Source organism: Arachis hypogaea, chromosome 4, assembly GCF_003086295.3.
Source record: "Arachis hypogaea cultivar Tifrunner chromosome 4, arahy.Tifrunner.gnm2.J5K5, whole genome shotgun sequence".
Lineage (NCBI taxonomy): Eukaryota > Viridiplantae > Streptophyta > Magnoliopsida > Fabales > Fabaceae > Arachis > Arachis hypogaea.
Window position 1 is genome coordinate 74,301,138 of NC_092039.1, and position 14,582 is coordinate 74,315,719.

The window sequence follows — 14,582 nt, forward strand, 5'->3', positions numbered from 1 at the left end:
TGGCATTCAAATGCCTGGATTGCACACTGAGGAAAGCTGGCGTTCAACGCCAGAAACATGCTGCAGACTGGCGTTGAACGCCCAAAACAAGCATAGAACTGGCGTTTAACGCCAGAAACAAGCATCAATCTGGCGTTAAATGCCAGGATTGCATGCAGAGGACATTTTACACGCCTCATTGGTGCAGGGATGTAAATCCTTGACACCTCAGGATTTGTGGACCCCATAGGATCATCTCAGGATTTGTGTACCCCACATGAAACCCACCTACCTGAACTCACCTTCTCTCTCCTTCACCAATCACCTCAATCTCTCTTCTCCATCACCTCTTCGCCACTCACATCCATCCATCCTTCCCACCCAAACCCACCCTAAATGGCCGAAACTACTCCCTCTCCTTTCACTATATAAACCCCTCTATCCTTCTTCATTTTTACACACCACAACCCTCTCTTCTTAACCTTGGCCGAAACCACACACCTCTCCCTTACCTCCATATTTTCTTCTTCTTCTTCTTCTTCTTCTTCTTCTTTCTTCTTTTGCTCGAGGGTGAGCAACATTCTAAGTTTGGTGTGCTAAAAGCATAGTTTTTTGTTTTTCCATAATCATTTATGGCACCTAAGGCCAGAGAAACATCAAGAAAGAGGAAAGGGAAGGCAATTGCTTCCACCTCTGAGTCATGGGAGATGGAGAGATTCATCTCAAGGGTCTATAGCTCGGTAATAGAGTATTTGACTGCACATCAAGAGAGCCCACTCATGGACCTCATCAAGAAATCCCTGAGATACCTCAAGGGATAAATTTTCATCCACACAACTATTGGGAGCAACTAAGGATAGGAGCATCAAAATCACTCGGAATCAAGCCACAAAGGCAAGGAAGAGACATAGAGGAGCTCAAGGATACCATTGCTCCTTCAAGAAGAAGACGCCACCATCACTAAGGTGGACTCATTGTTCTTATTTCTCTGTTTTTTTTATGCTATATGTTTGTCTATGTTTGTGTCTTTACTACATAATTATTAGTATTTAGCAACTATGTCTTAAGGCTATGAATAATTCCATGAATCCTTCACCTTTCTTAAATGAAAAATGTTTTTAATACAAAAAGAACAAGAATAATATGAGTTTCGAATTCATCCTTGAATTTAGTTTAATTATATTGATGTGGTGACAATACTTTTTGTTTTCTGAATGAATGCTTGAACAGTGCATTTTTTTTATCTTGTTGTTTATGAATGTTAAAATTGTTGGCTCTTGAAAGAATGATGAACAAGAGAAATGTTATTGATGATCTGAAAAATCATAAAATTGATTCTTGAAGTAAGAAAAAGCAGTGAAGAACAAATCTTGCGAAAAAAAGTGGCGAAAAAATTATAGAAAGAAAAAGAAAAAGCAAGCAGAAAAATCCAATAGCCCTTAAAACCAAAAGGCAAGGGTAAAAAGGATCCAAGGCTTTGAGCATCAATGGATAGGAGGGCCCAAGGAAGTAAATCCAGGCCTAAGCGGATAAATCAAGCTGACCCTAACCATGTGCTTGTGGCATGCAGGTCCAAGTGAAAAACTTGAGACTGAGTGGTTAAAGTCGTGATCCAAAGCAAAAAGAGTGTGCTTAAGAGCTCTAGACACCTCTAACTGGGGATTTAGCAAAGTGGAGTCACAATCTGAAAAGGTTCACCCAGTCATGTGTCTGTGGCATTTATGTATCTGGTGGTAATACTGGAAAACAAAGTGCTTAGGGTCACGGCCAAGACTCATAAAAGTAGCTGTGTTCAAGAATCAACATACTTAACTAGGAGAATCAATTAACACTATCTGAACTCTGAGTTTCTATAGATGCCAATCATTCTGAACATCAAAGGATAAAGTGAGATGCCAAAACTGTTCAGAAGCAAAAAGCTATAAGTCCCGCTCATCTAATTAGAACTAATATTCATTGATATTTTTGAATTTATAGTATATTCTCTTCTTTTTATCCTATTTTATTTTCAGTTTCTTAGGGACAAGAAACAATTTAAGTTTCGTGTTGTGATGAGCGGATAATTTATACGCTTTTTGGCATTGTTTTTAGGTAGTTTTTAGTAGGATCTAGCTACTTTTAGGGATGTTTTCATTAGTTTTTATGTAAAATTCACATTTCTGGACTTTACTATGAGTTTGTGTATTTTTCTGTGATTTCAGGTATTTTTTGGCTGAAATTGAGGGACCTGAGCAAAACTCTGATAAGGAGGCTGACAAAAGACTGCTGATGTTGATGGATTCTGACCTCCCTGCACTCGAAATAGATTTTCTGGAGCTACAGAACTCCAAATGGCTCGCTCTTAACGGCGTTGGAAAGTAGACATCTAGAGCTTTCCAGAAATATATAATACTCCATATTTTATTTGAGATTAGATGACGTAAACTGGCGTTCAACGCCAATTCCATGCTGCATTCTAGAGTCAAACGCCAGAAACACATCATAAACCAGAGTTAAACGCCAAAAACACGTTACAACTTGGCGTTTAACTCCAAGAGAAGCCTCTGTACGTGTAAAGCTCAAGCTCAGCCTAAGCACACACCAAGTGGGCCCAGGAAGTAGATTTCTGCATCAATTACTTATTTCTGTAAACCCTAGTAACTAGTTTTAGTATAAATAGAACTTTTTACTATTGTACTAGGTGTCTTTGACAATATAGTCTCTTGACCATTCGGTCTTTTGATCATTCATGGGGGCTGGCCATTCGGCCATGCCTAGACCTTTATCACTTATGTATTTTCAACGGTGGAGTTTCTACACACCATAGATTAAGGGTGCGGAGCTCTGATGTACCTCGAGTTTTAATGCAATTACTACTATTTTCTATTCAGTTCACCTTATTCTTGTTCCAAGATATTCGTTGCACTTCAACCTGATGGATGTGATAATCCGTGACACTCATCATCATCCATCCTTATGAACGCGTGATTGACATCTACTTCCATTCTTCCTTAGAACGAGCGCATATCTCTTGGATTCCTTGATCATAATCTTTGTGGTATAAGCTAGAATTATTGGCGGCCATTCCTGAGAATCCGGAAGGTCTAAACTTTGTCTATGGTATTCCGAGTAGGATTCAGGGATTGAATAACTGTGATGAGCTTCAAACTCGCGATTGTTGGGCGTGATGACAAACGCAAAAGAATCAATGGATTCTATTCCGACATGATCGAGAACCGACAGATGATTAGCCGTGCTGTGACAAGAGCATTTGGACCTTTTCATTGAGAGGATGGGAAGTAGCCATTGACAACGGTGATGCCCTACATACAGCTTGCCATGGAAAGGAGTATGAAGGATTGAAAGTAAGAAAGCAGTATGTTACAGAGATTCAACAGGGACAAAGCATCTCCATACACTTATCTGAATTTCCACCAATGATTTACATAAGTATTTCTATCTTTATTTTATGTTTTATTTATTATTACTTTCAAAAACTTCATAATCATTTGAATCAGCCTAACTGAGATCTACAAGATGACCATAGCTTGCTTCATACCAACAATCTCCATGGGATCGACCCTTACTCACGTAAGGCTTATTACTTGGACGACCCAGTGCATTTACTGGTTAGTTGTGCAGAGTTGTGAAGAAAGTGCTGAGTTAGTAGATGCGCATACCAAGTTGAATGCCATTGTTAGAGATCACAATTTCGTGCACCAAGGTGTTTCGAATTTAATTTTATATAATGGATTATGTTTCGTTCATTCAATACTATACAATTGTTTCACCATGAGTACATGTTCGGTTCATTATGCAGAAAGTTGTTTGAATTTGATTTTATATAATAGATTATATTGCGTTCATTCAGTACTATACAATTGTTTCACCATGAGTACGTGCACGGTTTATTATGCAGAAAGTTGTTTGAATTTGATTTTATATAATGGATTTATTTCGTTCATTCAGTACTATACAATTGTTTCACCATGAGTACGTGTTTGGTTCATTATGCAAAAAGATGTTTAAATTTGATCTTATATAATGTAGTATGTTTCGTTCATTCAGTATTATACAATTGTTTCACCATGAGTACATGTTCGGTTCATTATGCAGAAAGCTGTTTAAATTTGATCTTATATAATGGAGTATGTTTCATTCATTCAGTATTGTACAATTGTTCTTATATAATGAATTATGTTTTGTTCATTCAATACTATACAATTGTTTCACCATGAGTATGTGTTCGGTTCATTATGCAGAAAGCTGTTCTAATTTGAATTTATATAATGGATAATATTTTATTCATTTAGTACTATACAATTGTTTCACCATAATAACATGTTCGGTTCATTTTTGTTCTGCACAATTCAAAACTCTTCCTCTTCACCTTCTACTGCTTCTTCACCTTCTACTGCTTCTTCACCAGGGAGAGAAGGAAGAAAAGACAAGCAGCAACAACAACAAAAGAATGACGATAAGGAGAAAACAAGTGAAGAAGAAGGAATGCAAAAAAGAAGAAGGAGAATGAGAAGGAGGAGGAACGGAAGAAGAAGGCGAAGAAGAAGAAGAAGACGTTCCATGCATAAACGAGCATGAGAAGAAGAGAAAGAAGAGTGAGGAAAGAAGAAAGTGGAAAAAGCGCATGACCTAAAATTACTTGGATGAACTTAGATGCCAAAATTACTTGGATGTGAAAAATATCTCATTACTTTTAGCTGAAAAAATAGAAAGAGACAAAAAAGAATTATTTTTTACAATTAATAGATCTATAGTTTAGTAACAAATGAATATAAGATTTACCTAAAAAAATGACATTTTGTGAAATTTGCTATAATTATATTATTCTATTTTTTTCTAAGGAACTAAATTTGTGTTTAAATAGACAAAAGTATCATAGTATTTGAAGTTTATATATCATATATAGGCTTATATAATGAGAACATTATGGCATAACCATCAAGGTTAAGTCTGGACCTAAAAGATCACGTAAAATTAACATAAGATAGACAAACAAATTTCTTATGAATTTAGAGATATTCTTTTAATTTCAATTAAAAATGAAGGAGATTCTCCATTCGAGGGGAGTAGATTACTAAAAAATGTGTACCTCTTTTCTGCATAATTGAAAAAAAGAGTTCATCAACAATAAAATGTTGTTGGATTTTTTTTAGTGATAACTTGAACACAGAAATTCATTATTCTTTATTTTGGACTTAATTATTGAAGCCCGATGAAAGAGAACTTTCATGTCAGATTTAGAAAGGGGGAGATCCCATTGATCCATTGGTTGGATCCTATCCATATTTTCTATTTACTAGACACATTGTTAAAAACCTACATTATTCTTACGATTATGAGGTTTATTCGAATATGAAATTCAATCCTAAAAATATAGCATACCACTTTTTTTTTACGAGAGAAATTTCTAGTGGAATGGGTGCTATTCGAGAACAATTAGGTGATCTGGATTTGTCAATTCTTATAAATTCTTTATTAGTAGAGTGGAAAGAATTTGGAGAAGGGGGATCCACAGGCAATGAAAATGAATGGGAGGCTCGAAAAGTTGGAAGAAAAAAAAAATTTTTGGTTCGACGTATAGAATTAGTTAAATATTTTATCTGAACAAATATAAATCTGGAATTGATAGTTTTATGTCTCTTACCAATTTTTTTCCCTGAATTGAGTTTCGTTATTCAAATCGATGGGAAAAAACTAATGAGATCAAATATTAATATACTCTATCGAAGAGTTATCAATCAGAACAATACTCTTATCGATCTATTAACATCAAGTAGATCTACACCAAGTGAATTAGTAATGAGCCAGGAAATATTGGTACAAGAAGTCGTGGATACGCTTCTGGATAATGGAATCCGCGGGCAACCGATAAGGGATGGTCGTAATAAGGTTTACGACTCATTTTCAGATATAATTAAAGAAATTTGTAATTCGTGGTCTAATTTAAAAATATTTTTCTTCGAACATGGGAATTGCTAAGAGTAAAATTCGAAAAAGAAAAACCGATTGTATGGAAAATCCTTCAAGAAGTTATATAGGGGCATCCCATCTTGCTAAATAGAGCACTTAATTTGCATAGATTAGGCATACAGACTGATAAACCACTATTTTATGGTATATTTTGAGTTGAAATGCATAGATTTTATCAACTTATCTAGCATTTATTCATTGAAATAGCATAGCTTTGTGAATTTCTCCTAGTTGTGCTTAATGGTTAATAACATCCTTTTTTGTGCACTGATGCATGCGCATTATGTGGTATTTTTCTATGCTTTTTCATATTAAAAATGTATTCATTATGCTTAATTATTGAGTATTTTGGTGCTTAAGTTGTATATTACTTTTATCTCTTTGATTTGATTAATTTTTTAGAAAATGGTAGAAGAAGAAGCAAAAAGCACAAAATAATTTCAAAAGAAAAAAGAGAAATTTTTGGACATGCTTTGGAACCTTAGGCCACGCTTTAAAAGCATGGCCCATGAAGCATGCAGGCAAGCATGAATAGAGTAATGAAGCAATGAACCATGAGGCAAGGTGAAGCAGATATAGGGAAAGTAGAGCCCTGGAGCAGGCCTACTTGGGCATTGACAACACCCACTTATACTGCGTTACTTTAAAGAACGCCAACTATGAAAGTAATGTGGCTCCAACGCCACCTTACACCAATGTTATTGTGCAACAACGCCAAGAGCATCCCTGGGAGGAAGACCCTAGCTTTGGCAACACCAGGATGAACTGGTGTTAGTTTAAAGTAACGCATGCGACGAAGGCCACGCATATGCGTGGGTGACGCATATGCATGAGGAGAAAATTTTGCTACTGGAAGGAGAACCCTGGCATTGGTAACGCCAGGTTATTACTGGCGCCCCTCAGGATAACGCCTCTGACGAGGGCCACATGTATGCGTAACCCACGCGTACGCGTGTAGAGAAATTTTTCCCTTGGAAGACCGTTCCTGGCATTGGCAACGCTAGGATATAACTGGCGCCCCTTTTGCAATGATGCCTGGGATAGTGGTCACACATACACATGACCCATGAGTACGCGTGACAAGTGCAACCAATGCCCAAAATCAAGAGCGCCCGATTCACCCAACGCCAGCTAGGCGTTGGCAACGCCAGCAATAGGAGGCGTTAGTGGCAATAACGCCCAAGCCATATGGAACCCCTCAATTTGGTTCAATTATTGCTTCAAGATCTGCTCAAAATTCATGCAAGCAAGCCCACAATTGTCAACAAATCAAGGTCACAATTTTTATTTGATTGTAATTTGTTTTCAGTTTCGTTTGAATTTGTAATTTAGGATAGCTTATAAATAGGCCTTAGTTTCATCATTTAGTGGTACACTAGACACCATCTTGGAGGGGGTCTTTGAGCTCCTCTCTTCACACACTTCACACTCTTCTTCTCTTCCACTTTCTTCCACACCCATTCTTGTAAGTATTTAGTTATGAGCTTCTAATTCTCTACATTTGAGAGAGGAGCTCTGTTTGCATTTTCAATGAATTGATGTTTATTTTCTTTTCTTCTTGATTCCATCTTTATTTATCTAAGAGAAAGTTTTCATTCTTCAAAGATCCAATTCAATCGGAAGAGGAATTGGATCTATTAGAATTCTATGTGAACCTTGAAAAAGGAGTCATAGTAATTTAGTTTGGAACTCTCTTCTCACAATAAATTTGATTTTGATTCAGAGTTGATATTGTCACATGTAATCTCTTTGAAATTGGGATCTTAGGAGTTGTGGCATGGAATTAGAAATTAAGCTTCATCTCTTTTCATGAGCATTGGATCAAGAAATTGGCATTTGATCATGACTAGAGAAATTGAGTAACCAAGGAATTGGAACTCAATTACTTATGATCCGCCAGAGATCTAACATTGCATGAACAAGAGAAGAAGTTGAGAATCATTGATTTAGGAGAAATCAACATCTCCAATCCTAATGTCTTCTATCTTTAATTCTTAGTACTTTACAATTCCTGTACTTTACATTTCCAGTATTTTACTTTCTTGCACTTTATATTCTTGTCATTTACTTTCCAGTCATTTTATTGCTTTCTTTCAATTTCATGTCATTTATATTTCTTGATTGCTTATCATCCAATTATGATTGTCTAACTAGAAAATCAATTAACTATTGATTTATTAATCCTTTAATCCTTGTGGTACCATTGCCGGAGATTTGCAATGTGTTTATTATTGATTATTGTTTCTATGTTGATATTGTAAATAGTTTGCTTTTGTTTGTTTGCATGTTTTTGTTTAGGAGTTTGTTTTCTTTGTTTCTTATTGGCTTTTGTTTTTATTTTCTCTTTTCACTGTGAATTCTCATCAATTTTGGTTTTGAGTTTGGTTGCAACTATGTTGCAGAAAATGAAAACTTCAATGATGGTTCGCACTGTGGGACTGAAAATCAATCGAGGAAGGAGCCGCATTCTTGTAGACGAACTTCATGGTATCCATCTCAACTTCCTTCATTGTACAACGATGGAAATCCACCCCATGATGTATACCAATCCAATAGTTATGGTGAGTCTTCTTATGGTTTTCAACCTCAACCACCATACACACGTAAACCACCTCCTCAATATTATTCTCAACCATACTCATAAACCATATCTTACCATCAACCACTGCCGTATGATGTTAATTCATATCCACCATATAACTGACCATATGTGCCTCAAGAACAACCATATGAACCACATTTAGAACCACCACCTCCATATACACTACCTCAATATTCTCACCAATACGAATCACCTTCCAAGTATAAAACCTTTCTCCCAAACAACGAATCCACCTTTTTACTTCAATATGAAGTTCTCCAACCCTTGATTCAAGAACAACAAGAGCTTTGATCTTTTCTTCAAGAGCAAAAAGAATTCCAAAAGATGCAAGAAAAATTTGTGGCTACCTTAGCCGAAGCGGTGAACCGCTTTGTCCTACTACAATTATGCAATTAAGACACTCCCATTGATGAATATGGAGAATCAACTGAAGAGTGTAGTGAAGAGGAGATCTTAGAACCTCAAGGGAAAAAAAAGGAGTTGAAGCATGAATTACAACAAGAAGAGGAAGTAGAGATGAAAGAACTGGAAGAAGTGGTTGAAGAGTCAAGAGAAGTTAAACAAGAGACAAGTTTTATTATTGAAGATGATCTCACACCAACTAAAGATTTCATTAGGCTTTTTGAACCTTCCATTTGTTAGTGGAAGGGCGTGCTATTGTTTATACCTATTAGTTTTTAAGGAATTCAATGCAGATTTTGATGGAGGCCAAATGACTGTTCATGTGCCTTTATCTTTGGAAGCCCAAACAGAAACTCATTTACTTATGTTTTCTCATATAAACCTATTGTCTCTGTCGATAAGAGATCTTATTTTTTCGCACCAACTTAAGATATGCTTATTCGGCTTTATATATTAACGAGCCAAAATCGTCGAGGTATTAGTGCAAACAAGTATAGTCTGTGTAACCGCAGTAATCCAAAAAATAATAATAATAGATATACGGAAAAAAGGAACCCTTTTTTCGTAATTCCTATTATGTAATTGGAGCTTATCGACAAAAAAAATTTGATATTCCTTTGTGGTTCCGCTAAAGGCTAGATCAACATGTTATTTCCTCAAGAGAAGCTCCCATCGAAGTTCATTATGAATTGTTGGGTATCTATCATGAGATTTGTGGTCATTATATAGTAGTAAAAAGTATAAAAAACTTTTTGTTGTATATACATTCGAACTACGGTTGGTCGTATTTCTTTTTATCAAGAAATCGAAGAAGCTATACAAGGTTTTTGTCAAGCCCATTTATATAGTATCCAGTTAAGTCAATTTCTGATGTGGATTTGAATTCAAGGATCAATTAGGATCGGGTAGCATCTTAGTTTTTGGAAAAAACTTTTACATGAATTAACATAAGCAAAGAAGGAAAATTTTCAAACTATTAACTAAAACTCATTGTTGAACTTAATCTCACTGAGTAGAATATGGACGTATTTATGGGAGAACGCGCTGATCTGGTCTTTCACAATAAAATAATCAGTGAAATTGCCATTAAGCGAATTATTAGTAGATTAATATATCACTTTAGAATGGCATTTACATCACATATGCTGGATCAAGTAAAAATTTTGGGATTTCGACAAGCTACTATTACATCCATTTCTTTACGGGTCAATGATCTTTTAACCATATCGTCTAAGGGCTGGCTTGTTTAAGATCCTGAAATGTTTTATTTTGGAAAAACACCATCATTGTGAAAATGTACATGCAGTAGAAAAATTACACCAATCCATTGAGATATGGTATGCTACAAGTGAACATTTACGACAAAAAATGAGTCCCAATTTAGGATGACTGACCCCTAAATCCAGTTCATATAATGTCTTTCTCAGGCGCTAGAGAAAATGCATCTCAAGTACAAAAATTAATGGGTATGAGAGGATTAATGTCAGATCTACAAAGAAAAATGATTGATTTACCCATTCTAAACAATTTGCACAAGGAGCTTTCTTTAACAAATATATAATATTTTGTTACGAATCCCATAAAAGGGTTGTGGATACTGTTGTACAAACATCAGATACTGGATCTCTTACTTGCAGAGTTGTTGAAGTAGTTCAACACATTGTTGTATGACGGGTGGATTGTAGTACTATTCGAGGAATTTTTATAAATACTCAGAATAAAATAATGCCAGCAAGAATTTTGATACAAACATTAATTGGTTGTGTATTAGCAAACAATATATATAGGTTTGCGATGTATTGCCATTTGAAATCAAGATATTGGGGTTGGACTAATCAATTTTTTAATAAATTTTCAAACACAATCAATATCTGTTTGAATTCCTTTTACTTATAGGAATACATTTTGGATATGTTGATTGTGTTATGGGTGGAGTCCTACTCATGAAAACTTGGTGGAATTAGGCGAAGCTATAGATATTATTGCGATCCAATCGATTGGAGAACTTGGTACTCAACTAACATTAAGAATTTTTCATATAGATGGAGTATTCACAGGAGGTATTGCAGATCACATGCGAGCTCCGTCTAATGAAAAAATAAGATTCAATCAAAATTTAGTTTATCCCATGCGTACACGTCACAGTCATCCTATTTTTTTATCTTATATAGACTTATATGTAACTACTGAAAGTAATGACATTCTACATAATATTAGAATTTTACCGAAAAGCTTTTTATTCGCTTAAAATAATCATTACGTAGAATTAGAGCAAGCGATTGCCGAGATTCGCACGAGAACATACACTTTAAATTTGAAGAAAAAAACTTGAAAATATATTTATTCTAAATTTAAGGGGGATAACACACATATCTTACCAAAGACAAGTCATTTACGGATCTTATCAGAAAAGTCGTGTAAGTGGAGTGACTTATCTTTTTCACTCTTCAAGTATCAATATCAAATGCAAACCCATTCTCGTTTTCTTGGAGACAAGCAATTTCTAAGTCTCTTTTAAATATTGATTTTGTCGAAAATAACCTAAATGTGAGACATAAATTGTTTACTTCAAAATCTTACGCTAAATCAAGATTAAATTCAATTATGCATAATTCTCATTTTAGGCATTCTACTATTTTCTCGATAACTTTAAATTTATTGGAAAAAAGGCGACAAAATAGATTCATCAAGCCATTTCCATTCCAATCAATTGAAGATCCTGACAAACAATTAACATATTCTTTTGATATCTCGATTGAAATACCTGTGAATGGTATTTTCGTAGAAATAGTATTCTTGCTCATTTCGAAGATCTTTAATATAGAACATAAAATTCGAAAATTCCTAAATTTAAGACTATTGGAACCCTCTCTTTTTAAAAAAGAAGATTTATTAAATATGAAGGAGTCAAATAGTGTAAATCAAAATACCAAATCAACGTACATTGATTTTGTTTTTATTCCTAAAGAAGTGCATCTTTTATCCGAATTTTTTTTTTCATAATAGTAAGGAGCAATAGTATTATTGAAACAAATACAACAATCACTTTTAATGTAAGAAGTCGAGTAGACGGATTGGTGGGAATGGAGAAGAAGAAAAAGATTGAATTACAAATATTTTATGGGGATATCCATTTTTCTAGCGAAATCGATAAGGTATACCTACATAATGATAGTTTGATACAAATCGAAAGATTAAAAAAAATTCAAAGGAATAAAAAATGAAAATTAGATCTCTGTCTAATGGATCACAATTATAAAAAAAAGTATTTTGTTTTGGTTTGACATATAATTCTATACAAAAATACAAACTGTATCAACTGAGTAAAATTTTTTCACAAGATCTATTGTGGAAAAAAGGATAATTTGGAGTTTAAAGCTCTTAATTATATTCTTTATGGAAATGAAAAATCAATTCGTAAACTTTCTAACACAAGCATTCAATTAGTTCGAACTTGTTTAGTATTAAATTAAGATCGAGATCGAGATAAAAAAGCTCTTCAATAGAAGAATCTCATGCTTTTTTTGTTGAAGTAAATATAAATGGTTTGATTGGATATTTTTTAAGAATTGATCTGAAGAAATCACGGATTTCCTATATCAGAAAAAGAAATGATCCATCCGATTCAGAATGGATCGGGGATAATGAGTCAAATTGAAGCAATATTAATCCATTTTTTCTTATTTCTTTCTAGGAAAAAACACAACAATCAGATATCCAAAATCATGAAACAATTCATGTGTTGTTGGACATAAATACAGAATGCTAATATTTGATAATTTTGTTATTATATGATTGTTTTGAGATAGAACCTTTTAACAATTTAAAAGACTACAACAAGCTAAAAATAAAAAAGAGAATAAAAATAAAAAATCTTCAAATTCCAAATAAAAATTCATTAGGTCTCGTAGGAATAGCACTTCAAATTTCAAATTTTTATTCAAGGGTGAATAGAAAATAGAAACTTGACCAGTTAAAAAAAATTTCAAACATTAAATTTTTTTTTAATGGACGAAATTCAGATAATTTATACGCCAATCCATACAGCAACATAAAATTAAACACATTCTTTTGAATTGAAAATTTCTCCATCATAATTATGATTATAAATATTATAAAAAATAATTACAATAATTAGCTTGGGACAATTTATTTATGAAAATATGTCTATTTCAAATAAAAAATGGACTAAAATAAAAATTAAAATCGGGACAAGTTTTTATTGTTAAAAAGGATTAGCTAGTACCTATATATTTAGTGACTCCAGCAGCAACAATTCATAGACATTTTGAAAAAAAATTTTAAAGATATATTAATAACATTTATATATGAAAAATCATGATCAGGTAATATAACCCAAGGACTTCCAAGAATAGAATAGGAATTAGAAATTCGTTCGATTGATTCAATATCAATTAACCTAGAAAAGAGGATTGACACTTGGAACGAACATATAACCAAAATTATCGGCAATCTTTGGGGATTGTTTATTTGTATTGAACTAACTATTGTCTAAAATTGAATTTCTTTGTTTAATAAAATTCAAAAGGTTTATCAATCCCAAAAATTGCATGGCCCGGGCAACTGTTTACCAAAAACACAGGTCTCCGCAAAGTCGTAAGACCATGTATGAGGGCTGACGCCTGTCCAGTGCCAGAAGGTCAAGGAAGTTGGTGACTTAATGACAGGGGAGCCGGCGACCGAAGCCTCGGTGAACGGCAGCCGTAACTATAACGGTCCTAAGGTAGCGAAATTCCTTGTCGGGTAAGTTCCCACCCGCACGAAAGGCATAACGATCTGGGCACTGTCTCGGAGAGAGGCTCGGTGAAATAGACATGTCTGTGAAGATGCGGACTACCTCCACCTGGACAGAAAGACCCTATGAAGCTTCATTGTTCCCTGGGATTGGCTTTGGGCTTTTCCTGCGCAGCTTAGGTGGAGGGCGAAGAAGGCCTCCTTATTGAGATTATTGTACGCCAAATAACATCAAAAGTATTAGCTTCAAAAGATGGAATGTCTAATATTTTTTCACCTAGCGAGCTAATTGAATTGTTTCGAGCTAAACAAACATGACGTCTCTTAGAAGAAGTAATTTGTTACGGAGCTCTATTATTGAGAATAACAAAAACATCTTTGTGTACCCAAATTTCATATTTGTAGCAAGTTTTCAGGAAACTACTAGAGTTTTAGCAAAAATTGTTCTCCAAAATCTTATCAATTGGTTGAAAGGTTTGAAAGAAAACGTTGTTTTTGGGGGAATGATACCAATTGGTATCGGATTCAACAGGATAACAGAGCTTTCGAAGTAAAGACAATTTATTAAGATTGGTTTGGAAAAAAAAATTTACTCGAGAAAAAAATAAAAGATATCCTGTTTCACTATAGAGAATTTATTTTTTAATTTTAGGAATTTATGTGATATGTTGCAGAAATCATTTTTGAAGATTTGATAATTGCTAAAACTCTATTTTTTTAATTTAGATTTCTTAAATTTAAATAAAGATGTTGGATTACATTTTTGAAAGAAAATAAAAAAAAGTAACAAACAAAATTGAATGGCCTGACCATGTATCAAGAGATAATCTTCGATAAAAGAAAACGTTCCATCGGAATAATTTTTTTCTTATTT

The 14,582-nt window shown here is 34.2% G+C and overlaps 1 pseudogene; it reads left to right on the forward strand.

Annotated features, from left to right (window-relative positions):
* The first annotated feature begins 11,557 nt into the window (after positions 1-11,557).
* LOC112794930 (DNA-directed RNA polymerase subunit beta''-like) lies at positions 11,558-14,354 on the forward strand (annotated as a pseudogene).
* Positions 14,355-14,582: the final 228 nt, after the last annotated feature.